At 43.3% G+C, this 6,000-nt stretch overlaps 1 protein-coding gene across 1 annotated transcript in view; it reads right to left on the reverse strand.

The window, feature by feature from the left end:
- The window catches only part of PPM1A (protein phosphatase, Mg2+/Mn2+ dependent 1A), a 38,701-nt gene extending 33,095 nt beyond the window's left edge, over window positions 1-5,606 (reverse strand). The window contains exon 1 of the mRNA XM_040641817.1: window positions 5,476-5,606. The gene's annotated coding sequence lies outside the window, so the exon portion shown is untranslated. The remainder of the gene's footprint in view (window positions 1-5,475) is intronic.
- Window positions 5,607-6,000: the final 394 nt, after the last annotated feature.

Genomic DNA, 6,000 nt, shown 5'->3' on the forward strand with positions numbered 1-6,000 from the left:
AAACTTTCTCCTAGATGAAAAGGGAATCACAAAGCATATTAAGCAGAGAAATAATATGATACAAACAGTTTTTTAGAAGGAGTTTGTGATGGTTTATAGAATGGGGAAGGGAGATGGCAGCACAAAATGAAAGTGGGAAAGACCAGCTGGAGTGCTAAAAGCATGGTTTGGGTATGAAATGATTAAGATCTGTACTACTTTAATACAATTTTTCAACCTTAAATAACACAGGACCCACCTGTAAAGCCTTAATACCTTCTCTATAAAGACTATTTTTTTCAGAAGAACTGTTGATTAGAATTTAGTTTTCTTACCCTCTCTTGCATTTTTTCCATAGCAGTATCTTCTAACCCATTTCTAATCATAAACTGTAACTTCTCTTCAAAATACCAACCCTTATCTTTCTTCCCTTACTGATCATTCTAGTCTGAGCATTCACCTTTGCTTTATTACTTACTCTTTATCCTCTATTTAACCATCTATTCCCACCTAACCATTAACTCCAAACCCATGACCTCTCCAGCTTCATACAGTCAAACAAATCTACTCATACTCAACTTTCTCTTCCAAACGTCTTAACGTTTAACTTTTACATATAAATACTATATGCCCACAACCTTTATAACTTCTTCTAAAGTCTCTACTCAATCTCTTATAGTATGGTTTCTAGGCTCACTGCTAAAACTGTACTCAAAGACTCACACTCAGTAAATCTCTATTCTGGTATCTTAAGATTTTACAAACTCAATAGCAGCTACTATTTATATACACAATCATCTCACTTAATGTTTCAGGAATACCTTACGAGCAGCACCTGGGTGGCTCAGCTGGTTTAAGTGACTGCCTCTGACTCAGGTCACGATCCCGGAGTCCCAGGATGAGTCCACGTGGGGCTCCCTGCTCAGTGGGGAGTCTGCTTCTCCCTCTGATCCTCCCCCCTCTCATGCTCTGTTTCCAATAAATAAATAAAATCTTAAAAAATAATAATAATAATACCTTATGAGAAAGGCTTTCCCATAAGACAGATAAAGAAAACTGAGGCTTAAAGAAATCGAGGAGCTTGCCCAAAATCACCCCACTAGGAAATTTTACCATCACCTCCTCTCTAAAGTCTTTAATGTATGTACTTAGAAACATTTCCCTTCATCCCTCATCAAGGATATCTACCATTTGAGAATTTAATATTGATTCCATTCCTCAATCTAAACAATGATAGTTGAAGACATAAAACTATTTAGCTCTGCTGACTTCAGAAACTTGGGGAATGAAAAAATGAACTTAACTTCTTAAATCTTTTCTGAATGTTTCAGAAGAGACTCCTGTATTGGAAGACTTAATTTATACATAAATATATAGGGTGTCTTTTAATTCTGGGAATCTGAATCAACATTCAGCTTCTCAATTTTTGACTTCTAGGAACAAGAAGGCTCATCTAGTTGGGAAAAATTCACTCAGAAAGTATTTTGAAAATAATTTTGTACCTACGCAGTTCTGATCCTGGCATGTTACTTAGATTCCCTGAGTCTATATTTCTTCATTTGTAAGACAGAAATAACATCATATACTTCAGAGAGTTGTGGGAAAATCAAAGCCTGACAAATGGTCAATACACTGTGGCTTTCATTATTCCTTTATTCTGTTATCTAGAGGTAGTTTGTTCTCATAGGATTTTAATCCAAATGATATCAGCTACAAAAACACTAATGACTTTCAATCCAGATCCTAAATATGAATACTCCATAAACTTGGTCAACGGAGTCCAAATAAACATATTAACGATTATAAAAACTCAAGCTCCCTCCTTTATCACACATTTATTCAAGGAATGTTTAAAACACCTCTAATTTCATAAACACAGTATCAGGAGTCTATTAATACATATTAACATCTACTACTTTTCCCCCAGTTTCTTATAAAAAATCTAAAGTCTATTACATTTTTGATAAATGTGTACAGAAGCTCACCTCTTAATCGTTTCCTTTCTCTAGCTCCTCCTACCTGCCTCAGCAAAAGAAAAGCTAGGTAAAGAGATTATCTAGGTAGTACATAGATAATAGGACACTCAAAGGTCAAAATCATCAAGGAATGAGGCTCAACAAAATATAAAATTTTTACTTGTGTGATGTGAAGCACATTCGACATTAGAAAGAGCAAAAGAATATAATCAACCTTTTGATTTTTATATAATCTAACCCAAGCTCCTTTCATATAAGGGTGGTTAATAATCCCAGGTAGAAATTCAGAGAATTTCTTGGCGAATAGTGCAAAAATAAATGAAGCTCATGTTGCCAACATTATTTGAGATGAAAGAACACATTCTGGCATAAAGCTACTACCTAAGGTATATGAAGATACAAACTTTTACCTAGTTGCCTCATACCTTCCCCTCACCCAAGGTCCACATATTTCACAGGGCCACACCTTGTTTTTATCTTCTTGTTTAACTCTTGGAGGACTCCACTTGAGCCACTTTCTTACATGGCTGCCTCCTTCCTCTGATCTAAGGATGGAAAGTAATCAGGACCACTCAACAGGTGCCCAGGCAAGAATTAGATAATCATCTGGGGAAGGGGGGAATCATCAAAATATCACCCTATAATGGATTATATCTACATGATCACAGATTTACACCTTAAGAAATTAATCCAGCTCTCATGGGTGAGCATTTCAGGGACAAAGAGCTCCCTGTGGACACATGTCAGTCTTTAGTTTTAAATTATCAAATAAATAAGCATTCACAGCTAAGCCGAATCGGCTACACATCCTATTAGCTACCATAATAAATGGTCTAGGTATAATCTGAACAAATTCAAAGACTGTAAGTTTTTGGTAACTGCTTAGCAATGTTTACCATGTGACAATATGATGTTGCTATATATTCCTTTGAAAAAAATTAGGTATAGGAAACAAATTTTCAGACAAAGGTTTATTAGCAAGATAAGCAAGACCCAGCTTGAACTCACAGAAACATCTTCATAATGTGTGCTTATAATGCCCTTCATATCAAACTACCAAGGGTCCTGCACCTGTTCAAACCTGTAGTCTCAACCACCCTTTGTCTCCTGTGGAATCCCCATCCTTCTTCCTCCCAAGAGTTTTTCCAGACTTCCCAATCCCAAGAGAAAAATCAATAAAGCCTACCTACATGAATATCATCCCGAAAGATCAATCACCAACTTAAAATTCTTTTAAAGAAGACACTTATTTTTAAATAACATGCAGATATAGAACACTGAAACATCTAAGTGCCTGGTATATGTATACCAGGTATTTGGTCAAGGCATACTGAATAGACAATGTTAACAGAATAAAAAAATTTAACAACTGGCCATGCATTTGATAGTACAGTATACCACTTTGGCTTTACTGATTTGTAAACTGAGACTCAAAAGGTTAAAGGACTTGTCCGTGGACACAGATACTTTGGGGCACAGCCATGACTAAACAATTCTTATCTCCTAGTACAGTGTTCCCTTCAACAGGTTATACTGTAATTATGGTCATCACTCCAACCCTTCAAAACTAAAATATAAAAGGATACAACCTGTGTTTTTAAAAAAGGAATGTTTAAATAAATTTATGTAAATTTCCACCAAAAAAGAAAAAAAAATTTTTTTAAGTAGGTTCCATGCCCAGCAGAGTGCCCAAGGCGCGGCTTGAACTCACGACCAGGGGATAGAGCAAGAGTCCAAAGCTTAACCAACTGAGCCACGCAAGTGCCCCTAAAAAAGAAATTTTAATGATTCTAGCATTCAACCCTGTTATTTCTCAAATATATATTGAGGTTGCTAGCCAAACTTCCTGGTCTTATATACCTCTCCCATAATAAAATTACTAATGTGAAAAACCTTTTGATGCTATCAATCAAAAATGTCTTCAGTAATTTCCATGTGCACGTCTCATTATAGTTTCAATAACGTGTCACTGCCGCAACTTGCAGCTTAAAAGTAATCATCCCTACATGATTGAATGTTTATTCAGATATATGTGAGTTACACATAAGAACAGAACTGTAACATCAGGCAAGCAATGTTACTTTGTGCTTCAAATTATTTACTGACAAAGAAACATTAATAAAGGTAACATCTATGATTAGAAAATAGGCAGTGGGATGGGTCACTATCTCCCTAATCAATTTTCTAATCTGTAAAGTGTTACAGAAATACAATATTTGTAAAAGGCCCAATATGTAAAAATATAAAAGTTATTAAAAGTGAAGTTCCAGTTAAAGAGGAACTGGGGAGTAAGCCCTGCTGAACTCCTGTGAGCTCTGGAACCCCTAAGGCTCAGGAGAGTACCGTTTAAATAAATAAATCCCCTTACTCTTCAGAGCTCTTTCCATATAAAAACTAGTTGTGTTTAAAATCCCAACACGCAAGTTTGAAAAGATTAAGCCTTTTTCCTCAATTTTTAAAATTTTTAATTTCTTTCAATAATATCGAAATCACCTACTCTGGGAAAATACCTATATCCCATTGATTTTTACACCTCCCATCACTCTTCCAATCACTTCTTAAAATACATTCCGCTCACTAGTGTAATTTGCAGAAAATTCAGGGGTGGGGATGGGGGCGGCGCGTATATTTCTTGGCTTGGACAACTTCAGTATGACCTTTGTGGATCTGTTGAGTACCATGCGGTGCTTGAGAAGAGAGAAGGAAAAATACCTCAGGTGATGACATTTTCAAAACGCATCTAAACTGCGGTTGGTAGAAGGCTCTCCACAGCCAGCTGTCTTTCAAGAAAATATTTAAATCTACAAGCAGAACAGAATCATACCTCAACCACCAAACTCTAACATGAAGAACTTTACCAGACAAATTTACACAGTTAAAAATACAAGAAATCGGTGTGATTTACTTCAATGGATTTGTTCGATGCCTTAATAATGAATGAAGTGGAGGCATCACAGACTTTAGTTCTTAAGAAGCCTCACTCTCAGCTCAGACCCCTGTAAGACCTGAAGCAAATCCTCCAGAATTTGGTGCCTCGAAGCGAAGTCCGGTCCAAAGGAAGCCTACCCCCTTCTTTCTCCAGGCCTCCCTCCCAAGGGTTGGAACCCAGGGCGGCCCTGCGAGTGGGGGCGCCGCGACGCCCCACTCCTCGCTCCGGAAAAGTTCCGCCCGCCGTTCTCCGGCCAGGGTGGCCTGGGCCCTCGGCCGCGTCCCGGCCACAAACACCCGCCGGACCTCGGCGGCGGGAGGGTCGCGCCCCCTCCCCTCGCCGCCGCCACCAACACCCCGCCCCCGCCTCCCGGCCGCCACCGCCCTCGCTAAGCGTTAACCCCTTGCGGCCCGCCGCCCGGCTTCGGGGAGGAGGCCGGGCCAGGGGGTGGAGTTGTCGTGTCTCCTCCCGGGAGCGCCCGGGCAGACGCCCGGCTTGTTTACAGGCCCCAGGCCCAGGCCTGGCCGCCACCGCCGCCGCGCAGGCCCGCGCCGCCCGCCCGCCCGCCCTCGGCCCGAGCGTCGCGCTTACCGGGAGCAGCCGCGGGCGGGCAGGTCCCTGGTCGGCCAAGGCAGCGGCGGCGACGGCGGCCGGGGAGGGGGCTGGAAGGGGGTCACCGCGGCGGCCGCCGGCCAGGTCAGGCCGGGGAGGGGGCTGAGGAGGGGAGGAGCGGGGCTGCGTCCGGGCCCCCGGCTCTCGGCGCCCTCGCGGCTCAGATCATCCGGGCGTTGGAGCGGGAGGCGGAGAGCGGGTCCCGGAGGAGGAGGAGGAAGAGCCGAAGATTCATCGCTTTCGCGCCCCACCTGCCTGGCGCCCCCCCACCCCCCCTCCCCGACCACCCGTTCCGGCGCTGCAGCCGCCCGAGCACCCGAAGCTGCGGGCCGGGCCGGCGCCGAGACCACTGCTCCCTCGCTCCCGCGCGCGCTCCCGCCCGTAGCGCCGCCGCCGCCGCCGCCGCCGCCTCGAGCGCGTCCCCGCGCAGGCGCGTTCACGACGGCGCCGTGCTGCCCCTCCCCGACTCCTCTGTCCGCCCCGCCCCGCGGGCTCGGCGGCCGC

Source organism: Ursus maritimus, unplaced genomic scaffold (genome assembly GCF_017311325.1).
Source record: "Ursus maritimus isolate PB19 unplaced genomic scaffold, ASM1731132v1 scaffold_25, whole genome shotgun sequence".
Taxonomy (NCBI): domain Eukaryota; kingdom Metazoa; phylum Chordata; class Mammalia; order Carnivora; family Ursidae; genus Ursus; species Ursus maritimus.